We start from the raw sequence: 14180 nt of genomic DNA, 5'->3' as shown, positions 1-14180 counted from the left end.
TTAGTAGGTTTTCAGTTTGTCCTTTCTCTTAATAGTAATTCTACCTTTAGATACTTCCTGTTAAAATTGTAGTCAGTTATTAATTGGTTTAAGATGAATTTTTTTAAAGCAATATTATTGAAATCTGATGCACGTAGTTTGGAGAGTTTTAATATATGTTCTCTCATTTAAAAAAATGAAAAATTGATAATTTGTAGTTACTTAGTTGAAGGTGAATACTAATTAGAAATATATATGTGCTTATCCATTTATTTAAAAAAATGTTATCCATAAGCCTTGGAAAGCACTGATGAGATCAGATGAATCACCTTCATCCAAACAAAGGTATTAGCAAGTTTTGGTGATCTCTAGGCAGGAAGTGGATGTATGTCTGTTCATTGAGAGTATGATTTTCCTTTGACGGCTCTTGAAACAATGTGAATCTAATTTTCTTTATGCTGCTAACTTTGAAGTTCCATACTTCTCATATGCACAGTGAAGTCAACATTTGAAGTTAATCCCTGGCAGCCATGTAAATAAATGAATGATTTAGTGGAACGCTGCATGAAAATTTTGCGACATGATCTACTCATGGTACATACAAAAAAAATCAAACAAAAGACTGAGTGTGTGGCAGCTCCCATCTCATAAAAGTCTTTTGTTTGGAATCACCATTTTTTTATATTGGTCCTAAATTGCTATTACTCTCCTTAATCAGGCAGACTATTCAGGAAATCATGGAATCCTCAGAAAGTCTTTAAACTGTCTTTCAATAGTAAGAATTACTTATATGTTTAACATTAAACATATTTAGTAAAAAGGACTGAAGCTGGGGTTATGGGAGATTAATAATGCTCATAATTGAGTGAGCTGATATCCATTTTGAAATACCTAAAAGCTATAAAGTTACTGCGAACATTTAGACAAGATGGTTACTCTTTCATGAAAGTAAAAATTGGGTGTTAGTAATTGAGTCTCTTGTGATCTAAAATGAAAGTTTTAGGAAAAGCATTTCTACTTTATGGAAAATACTTATTTAAATATCCTTAACTCATAATTTATATTTTTACTATATGGCATTGACTCCACGTGTGCACATTGTTCAATTATGATTCATAAAAGAAACTCTAAGTTCATCAATTATGTTTAGACTCTAGTTAACTTGAGGGAAATAGAGATAGAAATGATAGAGATAGAGATAGAGAAAGAAAAAGAGAAAGAGATAGAGATAGTGATAGAGATAGAGACAGAGAGAGAGAGAGAGATAGAGTTAGAGATAGAGACAGCTAGAGATAGAGATAGAGATGAGAGAGCTAGAGTTATTAAAGTAATGGAAGAATTAGGGAACAGCCATCCGCAGAAGTCTCAATTACAGTGAACATTTTTGAAGTGTGTGATTTGCAACTGTGTCCTCAATAATCCTCACAGCAACCTATGATATGTATACTATGACTTTCTCCACTTCTTCATTGCAACAGTTGCCTCTGTAACTTTTCTCCTATATAAACATTTGTTTCTGTGCTTGACCGTCGTGGAAGAGAGCACTAACACATTGCCCCTCCTGTATTTGAGTAGGAGTTGGTACATACTTAGCGCTATGTTGTCCTACAGTAGAATCTGGAACCTAAATCTAAGCATCATTTTGTATCTTTGTATAAAAGAAGAAACAGAGTGATATTCAAAAGACAACTAGAATCTCCCGCATCCTCAAGGAGACCTGTGCAGAAGAATAAGCACAGCTGCCACGAAGATAAATCTCGTTGGGAGCTCTAGACTACTAAACAAAAACAATTGGTTTCTACATCTTCCTCATTATACTTTCTATTTAATTCTTTAACTGACAAATGTTCATAAGCTTAAGAAAAGAAGTGATTGGCTTTCAGAATATATCCCTATGTAGATTTTGTCAATTTGGGGAATTTGGACTTTATACCATAGCCTTAATTGGTCCCAAACATAGCTAATTATTTTGGAACATTTCTAAATGCATGTACCAGGAATTCTACATCCAACTATTTTTCTGCTTAATATCTTTCTGACATTTGAGGGGAAAGAAAATATTAGCTTCAGGTTCATTTTCTACTTATCTTAGAAACCTGTCAGTATAATGCCAGAATGTAGTTTGCTGAATTTCCAGAGGGTCATATTACAAAATTGGAGTATTCTAGCTACAAAGCTTAAAACTATTCTTCAAAGTGGCTATGTTACCAGAGAGCCATTTCTATCGGAAGAAGATTATCACAGAATTTCCAGTTACAATAGTATTTTCAGTATAAAAATAATTTAGCTTTAACAGCATTTTACTAAATCCTGCTTTATGATTATAGATATTTTATTCATATTCACAGACCATATATAGTTGTTTTATTTAAGCAGATGTCTTTAGTAACAGATATATTTATTTACAATTAAAATTATATCAGAAATTTACAGCACGTAGCATTAGAAAAAAATTTATCCTCAGTTTCAGTGCATTTGTGAGCAATTTTACATGTTTCTGTTTCTCCTTTTCCCTACTTTCACATAACTCAATGTCTTGTTAAATTCAGATTCAAACATATTTCTTTCAAGTCCCACCACAAAATCTTTTTGAGAATGAGATCAGACATAAATGACGAAAGAAAGAAAGAATGAATGAATGAGAGACTATTCCTTCAAATATAATGACCTTGTCGTTCTGTCAGTAGTCCCTCGAAGTACAAGCTTTAGCTTAAATCTACTGCCTGCTCCTTTTTGCAATTTCTGTCCTATTTCAGTGTCGACTAGACTTTCTCTGAAATGAGCGGTGGGGCTGAGTCACTGGAGACTGGACAGTCTTCTCAGAGAAGCAGTGGGAAATAAGGTAGAGCAGGGGAGGAGCAGATGATGCTGGCAGCACCAATTTATGCCCCATCTACACTTCTATAAGTATTAAAACTTATAACCAGCCCCGCAAGATCAGTCCTGTTCTAGGAGAAAGAGTGGCTTTGTATTTCTATTTATGAATAATATTTTTTCATGGGGTTTAATTAGGCTACAGTTAAAAAAAACAACAGATAAATCTAAGAAGTGAATTGTAATGTAGAATAAAGAGTAGTATTTTGGAGCCAGAAGAGATGTGACCTTAGACAACTCATGTAACTTCTCTGAACTCAAATTGCTTCATCTAAGCAAAATATTTATAACAATGCCTTTTTTGTAGAGTTGGCATGACAATTCAAGATAATGTATCCATAGCCTCTTCTTGTAGAGCCTGGCCTTGACTGGGTATTAAAGGAGGTAGCCATTATTATCATACAACGTTATATATATATACAATATTACGTACATATATTATTATATGATATTATATGCAAAAATAGCAACACAATATAAATTATTATATAGCAACACCAATAGGCGATTGAATGTGTTGTGTCCCTCTGTTGGGTAACTCATCCCCTTGGCCCTTCTGTGACCCTGGGAATGAGGCACGGCCTCCTGATTCTCTAGCTGCAGCAACTCTTTTGCTTTGAAGGATCCATCTTGCCTCTGATTGCCAAATGCCAGGTGAGTGGCCAGATAAGTTAAGGATTCTGGGATTCATTCAAGGATAACTGGTTTTCAAATCCGTCCCTTCCTGGTTTAATCTTTAAGCTCGAATATGAGACTAATGTTTTGGGGAACATCATATTTACAAAAAGAAGCCTGAGTATAACAAGCAAGGGCTGCCTGGGCCAGGGTTCTATTTGGAAGATCCAAACTAGTATCTAAGCTTTTCAGCTGGTTTTCCCTAATTCTAAACAACAAATTTTGGATATCTGAGACACGCTGTCTTTCCAGTCACTGCTTTGGGATGAAAGAGAAAGAAGAATTTCTATAATAGCAATTTCTTCTTTTCTGTGTTCTTTCACAAATGTTATTAAAGGTTAGAGAAAATTAAGACAATAGGAATGTTCAATTTATAGCTTTCAGAGATGAAACTACAAAATTAATGATGTAGTGTATTACATTGGAGAAGCATGAGCCAATAAATGGCATTAAAACATTTACAGCTAAAATATTGGGCTCTGCCAACAGATTAGAGCTAGCCAACAACCTTAAAAATAATAAGAATTGGAGGCAATGCTTATTTTGATTCCTTTGTCCCTAAATACAGCAAAAGCCCTCGAGCAGCCTCTGCCTGAGACAGTCCAGAGACTCCAGGTGTCAGTGACTCGAATGGCACCGTAAGTTTATGCCACGGAGTACGCAAACATAAACGTAATAATGCAGTAACATGTTCCCATGTATGTGCAAATCACATATGGACCCACACGTGTAGAGGTATCTAGGATAGTTCTTAGATGGATGCCGCAATAGACTAATGAAAGTCCATGAAAAGGGATTTAAAATTTTTAATTCAAATTCAGATACATTACAACATATAGGTAGTGAGAATGCATTAAATTTGCAAAACTTTAAAATGTTTGTACCAAGGCTTTGATCCTGAAACTTAAGTAGTTTCTGAAAAACAGAAACAATTGTTTTATGCTGATAATCTTTTAAAACAACTTCTCGTGAGAACCTAGGCATTCTCCGTCAACCTGTTTCAAACCCTCTAGATATTTCTGTGAGTCCTGTGGGACATATTCTCATGGTCCTTTAAAATGCTGATGAATTTTTGGGAGTGATTGTTTCCCAAAAAGAACCTTTAGTTTTTTGTCTCATAATTGACTTGTCTTTCACAGCTTTAAATTTAATTTTGGAATTAAGATTTGTTCCGCATGGAATTCTGTAGAATTTTGTGTATGATTTATATTTTAGAAATTTACTTCAAAGTTCCTTTGAAATCATTTGGTTTATTAGATATGAAAGCATTTGAATGTCCTAGGTTTATTGAGGAAAGTATTAGAACTACCACTTCCCAATTTCTCAAAGTTAGATTTGGAATGCTCATGTATATTTCTAATCTCTTCTAAGTTTTCTTCCACTCAGTCTTAACTAGTTGGTCTGAAGAGAATCCTAGAATCATGACAAAGCTTGCAGATTCGTGTAGGGGCTCTTGGGTCTGCACCTCTCTCCAATTTACTAAACTATAATGTATTAGACTGTTGTTTCCACAAGGACAAAATGCTTGCATTGGGCTTTGTTTTTACTATGCAGAGTGTGGCGCACCTAGCAGAATTAGGTGCTGAATATGTATTTTTGTGGAATTTATTCCCTAACCCAGTCTGCATGACCAGTGCTTGTTTATTCGGTCCTGTCCCAAGTAGCTTCACTATTTCATGAGGCGGCCCATTCTACTTCCAAAAAGATAGGCCCTTCCTACATTGAATTGAAATCTATGCTTAATATTCTATCTGATCTCTCTCTCTAATCTAAACTACACAGAGTAATGTCTGATCCCTTTCCCAAATAGCAGGGCCTCAAAAAATTATATAAAACATTCCTTCCTCCACAGTCTTCACTTCTCCAAGTTCAATGTCCCTTCTTCTTCCAAACATTCTTTATAAGCAGAGCTTCCAAAGCCTCACAAGTCTCAGGGGATGGGGAGGGAGACCCCGTATATCTGCAAACACTGATAGCTGTGCAGTGATCTAAGAGAGCAGCCCAAGGGACCGATGGTCCTGGGAAAAGTCAAGGCTTCTATATCCTTGATGCACCTCACACTTGGTCAACCCATAAGATGACCTTCTTACTATTACGAAATCTGCAAATGTTTACTAAATAAATTTCCTCTTCTCTCAGACTGCTTCATTCAAGTTTATTTTCAACCCAATTCACTTGTAAAACCCATATTGGGAGCAGTCACTACTATAAATTGCCTCTGTATCTGCTCTTCTTTCTAGACCTCCCTGGTTGCATAGGCCAAGAGGGAAAAGTCATTCTCAGAGTTGTCTATCTGTATCTAGAGACATATGACCTGGCAGGGTGATGACCAAGGAAATCAGAATCAAGTTCTGCAGCTGTGTATTAGTTTCCCAGGGCTTCCCAACAAATTGCCACAAACTGGGTGGCTTAAACAAGAGAAATTTATTATCTCACAGTTCTGGAGGCCAGAAGTCCAAAATCAAGGTGTCGGCAGAGCCATGCTCTCCAGTCTCTAGGGAGGAATCCATTCCATGTCACTCTGCTGGCATCTGGCGGTGCCAGCAATCCTTGGCTTATAGATGCATCACTCCAATCGCTGCCTCCATCTCCACGTGACATTTCCCCTGTGTGCCTGTCTCTGTCTCTTCTCTTCGTATAAGGACACAAGTCCCTGTAAGGATTGGATTAAGGGCCCACCCTACTCCAGTATGACCTCATCCTAACTTTACTAATTACATTGGCAAAGACCAATTTTCAAAGAAAGCCACATTCAGAGGTTCCAGAAAGGACATGAATTTGGGGGGACACTATTCAACTCAGGACAGGCTGTGTAACCCTTTCCCAGGGTGTGTGGAGATAAAATCTGTCTTTGATAAGTAAAGCTAGAGGTTTGTGTGCCTGCCGCTGCCTCACATTGCCACAACAACTGACAGTGGCCTCGCTCTGCAAGGCCTAATGCGAACTCCCCCTTTCAAGAACAACAAATCCTCCCCCTTTTCCTTTCAGCAGAAAGAGTTTGTTCAGTTAAGAAAGGAAAAGAGTCTGGGTAAGTTTTGAGTAGAGGAGATGGCAGGGAATTGATTTTTTTATTCCTTCAGTGATGCTGCCAACTAACCAGAGAGAGGTAAGCAAATGCTCCCACAGGTCTGGGTGTTGCCCTGGCTATCCCACAGACACCCAATGGTGCAGCTGCCGCCATCCTTCCGGAGGGCCCCAGGGGCCCACTCAGGGTGGCGCACCGCATGGCCTGTGCCTGTCCCTACCCAACCAGATGGGCAGGAGGTCAGGGCACTCTGTTCCTGAATGGGGTTTGGACCAATACATCGAGGTTCCCCTGGTGGACAAGGACAGATGGAACGATACGTGGAAAAACAAGAAATGGGATAGCGTTTAAGAGCAAAGACTGTGGCATCAGGTCTCCTGGGTTTGAATACTGGCTCGGGGTTTACCAGCTGTGCGACTTAACGGGTTACATAACTATTCTGTGCCTCAGTCTCCTTACTTTGAAAAGTAAGTTGTTGGGGAGATTAAAGCTCATTCACCCGCAGAGAACGGCAAAGAGGTGATTTTGCAGGAGTGTCAAGCGGGGAGGATGAGGGGAATCAATGATGGAATGGGAGCGAAATTGCTTTGCAAATTAGCAGGTGTTAGGTAAATGTTAAGAAAAGTTTATTATCTGCCACATGGGGTTGTGGAAAAAACAGTATATATGTGGTTTTGTGTGGTCTTTCCAAGAAAATTAAGTGATGTCTATTAGAATTAATATGATAATTTAGTACAGTGATAAGATGCAAAATAAATATTCAGGAATCAGTATCTTTATTTTTATATGCCAGCAGTCAGAAATACAACACAAAATATATTTTCTAGATACTAATAATGCCTATTTGCAGAAGCCTTCCATCAGAGATAAACTTTTACTGTTCACTCCCTCCCCCTATTAGATAGTTTTAGCTCCCTCTGTGGATCCCTCACTTCATTTCAGAAGAGGGCTGAAGTTTTCATCTAATCAAAAGGCCTATTTGAGAGGTTTACCAAGAATTGCCTGCCCGAATGGACTATGGAAATCTCAACCTCTTTTCCAAGACAGACATTGCTTTCAGTTTTTAAATGGCTTTTATATTTGCAGTTTCTCTGTATAAATCTTTCCAAATCTTAGAGTCCAGTTCCATCCTGGGCATCCCAGGGGCACTTGCATTAGCTCCGTCATTCTAGTTTAACCACTGCTCCCACCCTGTAACTTACCTAAAGGGAGCAGACTGTCAGAAAAACACTGAATTGCAGACAAATTCACATCCCAGACACATCTCAATAGTCCCTGGACCGATGGCAAGTTCGGTGTATCTAGAACGACTTTCCTGTGTAAATCCCATTAATCATTTCTAAACTAAAGTAAAATGGCTGCTGTTGTATGGAATTAAGGCTTGAGATGGGACTACAACTGGCTGTCTGTGCCCCACCACTTGCTTGTTGGAATGGGCCATGTGACCTAGACCCTTGGTTCTTGACCTTGAGCAAGCATCCTAAACCCAGTCCAGCGACTCCCAGAAGATACCACGTATTTTTTCTCCAGAAATAAACTCAAACATCACTCCCTCTCAGAAACCTTCTTTGATCCCTCTCTGACTAGCAGAATGCATTGCCTCTCCTCTAGGTCTTCCCAACATCTCTCGTGCTGTGTAGAGATTCTATTTCCTGTGTCTGTCTCAAGTAGCCCGGGAGGGTCCAGATGCAGGGAGAGAGTGGGGACCACTGGCTATTTGTTCAACCTGTCTGCAAAGCCATGTTTGAAATGTGTGCTTTGTCATCCCTCCTTCCACCTCTGAGGTGCTTCAAAAGGGATCCACAGACAAAATGATGGGATTCCAGTTGGTTCCCAGTCCTTGGGAACAGTAACATCCCACTGCCAACTGGAAAGTGGCACGTTTCTGAATAAGAGACTTTCACCAGTTCCGCTAAGGCCTTTGGGGTATGCCTACAGAAATCTGTATAATATGTATTTAAAACCTCAAGACGGGCCCCAAATGAGCAAGCAAGCAGATATCTGCCCAAGAGAAAACAATGTTCTTTTCTATTTATCCAACAGAAAGTTTTACTTAATCCGAGCAGGAAAGCACAGAGTGATTTCTAAAGCTTTAACTTAAGGCGGCTCCTATATTCAGTCACATCATAATTTGTACTTTTTAAATCACTCAAATATCGCCTGTTCTGGACTTGCTGATAGCTAAGGTCTCATTCTCATTTTCCTTTATATGCAAATCTTTTATGAGCACCAACAAATGACTTTTTAGAGGTGTCTATGTGGACATTGCAGAGAAAATAAGAATGTCACCAGTGTAATTGTTATGTTGAATAGTCACTATTCATGACATAATTAAAAGGCAAGTTTAAAAGGGGATTGGAGACAAAAAAAAATAAGCTTTATTCAGTGGGGGAGCCTTTCCCTGACTGCATGAAACTTAACAGGAGCCTTAATTGTTCCACTCGCTTATAAGATCCACAGGCGCCTTGGATCACACACACTATCCAGTGCTTAGAATCGCTTCTTTAACAGATTGATCAAAACTCCAAACTTGACTGAACCCTCAAATATTCTCCCCTTCCTGAGCTCAGATCTGCTCCAGGCTGGAAGCTTGCAGTGGGAAAATGGGGTGTGGTGGGCTTTACCTCTATTTCTCTGCCTTATATGTTGTCACCTACCCCCCCAACCTTGCCTACCTAGGTTTTGTCCCACAGGGTTGTCAGGGTGGGAGAGGCAGACTGCGAGGAGAGAGGAGGTTCTTACTGACTGACACTATCCTGAGCTGGCATCATGCTCCCTAGGGCCTGGCAGGTGTGTAAGGCTGATTGTCTCTTGTGGAACCTGGCTGTGCGCTTTTCAGTGATCCCACCATGACAGGCGCTCTCCATTCTCCATGTTCACTTGTGACTCCTTCCTCAGCCCCTAGATTTCCTGCGTTCACCTCAGCTTCTTGTGCTCAGGATCCTCTGCCCTTAGAGAAAGCCCTGTTACACAGGATCAAAATGACCCCAGACTAGTGCTCCCTCCCACATAAAAAGTATACTCACCCGGGGCACTAACAACTTTGAGAGTGCAAGCCATCTCCGTCCTCCAGTCCTGCTGTCATGCACTCCATCCGATTCTCAGTCGTGAGGAAGACCCAGAAATTTCTGTTGCTCCACTGTTGGGAACACTGTCAGAGCTTTCCAGACGGTTCAACCAGCCCAATGGGATTGCAACCTTAAAAAAGAAACTCTCCTCACTGTCTTCTCACCACACCTGGGCTCTCTTTAAAAGCCTTCGTCTATCCAGTTGTGGATCTGGCCCTCCGAAACTCCCTCAGTCATGCTGTTGATGGAGTGCTGGCCCCACGCTCACCTTGGCCCCGCAGTTCACACGAGTCGGGAGTACCCCATTTCACCTCCCCGCCACACTGGTTTTGGTTTACTTGAGCCAAACAAAACTGTGGGAGGAATTTTCCACTTATTATGAAATCAGCTTTCCATTTTTATTGTCTTCCTCAAAAATCTATATTTTTCACATTGACAGAATGGAATGTATACAGCTCAGCATAAGCTTAACCATCAATGAAGGAGGAATTGAAAAATACAATGGACATATTTCCTTAGAAAAACTGTAAATGTTATTGATATTTCTTTGCTTGCCTGCTTTCTGTATTATATTCTCATGTACATCTTGAATTAATGTTCCAAGTAATAAAGAAAAAGTAATGGTGGCAATGTTATTATGATTAAGTTGTATTCAGATCCTTCCAAGATCAATTTACTTTTTTTTCCCCTTAAATACAGTACTTTCATATGAGCTTTTTGTGAGCCTATTTCTATCCATTTTGAGATGGCAATGAACAAAAAATGACTCTCCATTCAGTGACTTTTAGATTTTGCGTACCTACTACAAGTCTGCCTCTGCTTTCCCCAAATGAACCCTACATTCTATCTTAAAATTTATTTCTTGAGCCTTGAAGTTATCTTTATCACAAACTAAAAGACTAAGTAATGATACAATATTAAAATTTTAAAAACAAGAATGCAATTGGGCCATAGTAACAGAATTATCCAGGCAGTTTGTAGGATTGAGGTCCCTGTTTCCTGGCTGGTTGTCAACAGGGGGTAGCTCTCAACTTCTAGAGGCTGCCTGCCTTCCTGTCTCGTGGACCTCCTTCATTTTTAAAGCCAGCAATGGCGGGTCAAGTCCTTCTTGTGCTTCCAATCTCTCTGACCTCGCCCTGCCACATCTCATCTGCCCTCCTCTTCTGCTTTTAAGGGCTCGTGTGATTACATTGGGCCCACCCAGATAATCTTGGATAATCTCCCTACTTGAAGGTCAGCTGATTAGTAACCTTAATTCTATCTACAAAGTCCCTTCACAGCAGTGCCTAGACTAGTGTTTGATTGAATAACAAGAGGACAGGAATCTTGGGGGACATCTTTAGAATTGTTGTCTTTCAATGAAGTCATCCAAAAGTTGATGCCTGAGTGGCCATGACTGGGACCTTGATGTGTGTGTTCAAGAGGATATAAAATTAACTTTAAACACTTTGCAAAGGTAGCACAGCTCTACACTCCCATAATAAACTCAGAGAGGACTGAGGATGTGTAAAACCTGAATATGTGTGATAAGACACAGAGTTTAAAGGTTTTCATTGTCATTTCAGAATTGAACCACGTTATCTAACGATTCAATGATTTACATATAAGTGGAGAATAAATCAAGAAGTTCAACATGTCTTTCAAAAGATTAGCCAGTGATAAAAGAAGGGCACCCCCAGCAGAATTCGATTAGTCTATTAGCCAGTTGTGTTCTCTGTTCTACCGTATGGTTCCTTGTCACAGACAGTATATTTCATTTCCTGAGTAATTTCATCAACATTACCCAAAATTCCCACAGGCTAGCAAAAGAAAGGACAAGGAAGTATTATTTTTGGAATTGTTAAAGTTGCTTTACAGATAAAGAAGCTAAGAATTGGATCAAGTGACTTGCCCAAGGTCATATGACAGAAATGAGCCACAGCCAAGACCTCAAAAATAAATAGATCCTACCTCCAAACCTAAGTGCCAGATACTCTGGAAATGTAAATTGCTTTGCCAGAAGTAGTGGCTCTGAGGCAGTTCTGATCAACATATTTCTTTTATTTAATATACTGAAGTAAATGGAAGTTTCATTGATCCACTTTAACAATTACTATATGCCGTCGGATCAAAGCAGCTGCTGCTGATCTTCTCCACAAGTTCATGTGCATTATAAAGCAAAAATGGTTTCATATCATCAATTTCTATTGTAGGATAGCGATCAATAATAGCTTGAGAAAAACTCCGAACACAGAAAACTAGCAGCAAGTTCACCTGATTATAAGCATCAAACACAGAGTATAACTAACTCTCTACCGTAGCTCCACTCTTTCTGCCAGAAAGCATTCAAATGTATGTGCTTTTAATCCAGCAGCCTTCCTTATAATTATCGACAAAAGCAATGTACATAGTATAATCACCTTATGGACCAGGTCTTCCTAGAAGAAAGTTGTTCCCCAGCATAACTTTTGAAAAAAATGTTTGAAAGCTTCTTTTGTAGTTCATCAAATCTAAGATGTAATCAAGTGTTAAAGATACTTTGTATTTTGTGCAGCCCTGAGAAAGAAAAAAGTGTTGCCGATTAAACTATGCCATGCTATCAACATCCTGATTCAGAAATGTAAAGATGTAAAAAGTGTAACAGTGAACTATATTGAGTCTAATCAACTTGCAAAGTGAGGCATCAACTATCTTGAAAATGGACAAGTTATCGTGAATGGAGTGAACACCACGCACCATCTATTCTCTTTGGGATTTTCCTGTACATCACCTGACCTAATCCTCACAACTGATTATATAGCAAGCATTAAGACCAGTTTACAGACAAGGGAATTCAACTCAAAATTTAGGATTTTGCCCAAGGTCACTCAGGAGCAGTCAAGATTCAAATCTAAATTAGTTCAATTTGAAAAGCATTTGTTTTGTTTTCTACGAGGGTTAGAATCTCTTCTTTTCCTGCTTATGATTTCTTGGCCAGTGTGTCTACTCATTTCTTGAGACTGGACCAAGATGATAAAGGGAGAAGAGGCCAGGCCAAAGACTATATTTCAGAATACTTGGTACATGATAAAACTAACCTCTGTCAAAAATTTATAGCTAGGGGCCAGCCCCGTGGCTTAGTGGTTAAGTGTGCACACTCCACTACTGGTGGCCCGGGTTCGGATCCCGGGCGCGCACTGATGCACTGCTTCTCCGACCATGCTGGGCCACGTCCCACATACAGCAACTAGAAGGATGTGCAACTATGACATACAACTATCTACTGGGGCTTTGGGGGGAAAAATAAAGGAGGAGGATTGGCAATAGATGTTAGCTCAGAGCCGGTCTTCCTCAGCAAAAAAAAAAAAAAATTATAGCTAAATTAGATAACTAGGATCTGTCTGACCATCAGCATTCACATGCATTTTTAAAGACACAGAAATGATTTGGGATATATTAATGGATGCAAAAGTAGATATGTCTCAATTTTTGTACAGTATTCTCTGCAAAACACAGATAGTCAATAATTTAACGTTGTGAAACCAGTTGTGGGCTTCAGTCTTCCCTAATTTTTTTTTTATTTCAAAAGAGCTACTTGACAGAATAATAAATTTGAAATTCTAGCCCTAAATAAGTAGTAGAACTTTAGTTCTTCTTTATGAAAGTAGAACAAAATAATGAGAGCATTATAATGAAATTAGGAAAGTAGAATAAAATAAATATTATAAGAACAGTTTGACCGTATTTATTATAATAGACAAAGTAAAACAATTCAGAGTCTGTAGGACACATTAATTACACTGTAGTTGCTAAACTGTATGTGCAACTAATATCTAATAATTTTTCTAAACTCATAATTTAGTAATTTTTCCTTGTTTGATGATTTTGGATTGTTTTTTATTGGCTAGTGATATATGATGTTTATTTCAGAATTACTTGGGGAAAGTTAAAATAATAACTTTCTTGTGACTTTTGGAAAAATTTTAATAAGACATGGAGCAGGTTTAAACCTTACTCTTTTATGCAATTTAATTTGCACAATGTTTTGTTTCCAAACACAATTCTTTAAGAAAAGACCACTTGTTTTAGGTGGAATAGTTCACGATCTCTTTATCCTAACTAATCACATAGTTCTCTCAACAATTATTTCAAATAACAATAGATACATAGACTAAAAATTGCTGTTGCTGTTTATTCTTCATTTATTTTGCCAAATCAATAGTTTGAGTTAAGCACCGTTGTTGATTACACAGAGAACAGTGCTCTCCTAATTTTGGTAATAACTCACGGAACAACTGTTGTTATACTATCTATGATGTCTAACACGTGGCACTTAACTACATTTATTGGTGATTATGGAGAAGCACTTCTTTGAAACTATTTCTGAAAAACAGCCTACTTTCCCTTAGAATTTCCCACCTCCTTCTACTAGAAAATCTATTGCACTATTAAATTTCTCTTAGTTTCCCATATTTTAAAAAGAAAGCATAATTCATTCCAAATAAAACCTTTCCAGGGTAATAATCACTGCATATAGAAATTATTTTAGTATTGATATAGCTAAGTTTCTCTAAATAAATAATTTCCATGCCCAGCACATA

At 38.5% G+C, this 14180-nt stretch overlaps 1 protein-coding gene across 1 annotated transcript in view; it reads left to right on the top strand.

The window, feature by feature from the left end:
• PACRG (parkin coregulated) overlaps nt 1-14180 on the top strand; it is a 477474-nt gene that overhangs the window by 286290 nt on the left and 177004 nt on the right. The gene's annotated exons all lie outside the window — the stretch shown is intronic.

Source organism: Diceros bicornis, chromosome 39, assembly GCF_020826845.1.
Source record: "Diceros bicornis minor isolate mBicDic1 chromosome 39, mDicBic1.mat.cur, whole genome shotgun sequence".
NCBI classification, from domain to species: Eukaryota; Metazoa; Chordata; class Mammalia; order Perissodactyla; family Rhinocerotidae; genus Diceros; species Diceros bicornis.
Note: the sequence above shows the minus strand (reverse complement) of the source record. Positions and strands in the feature narration are given on the sequence as shown.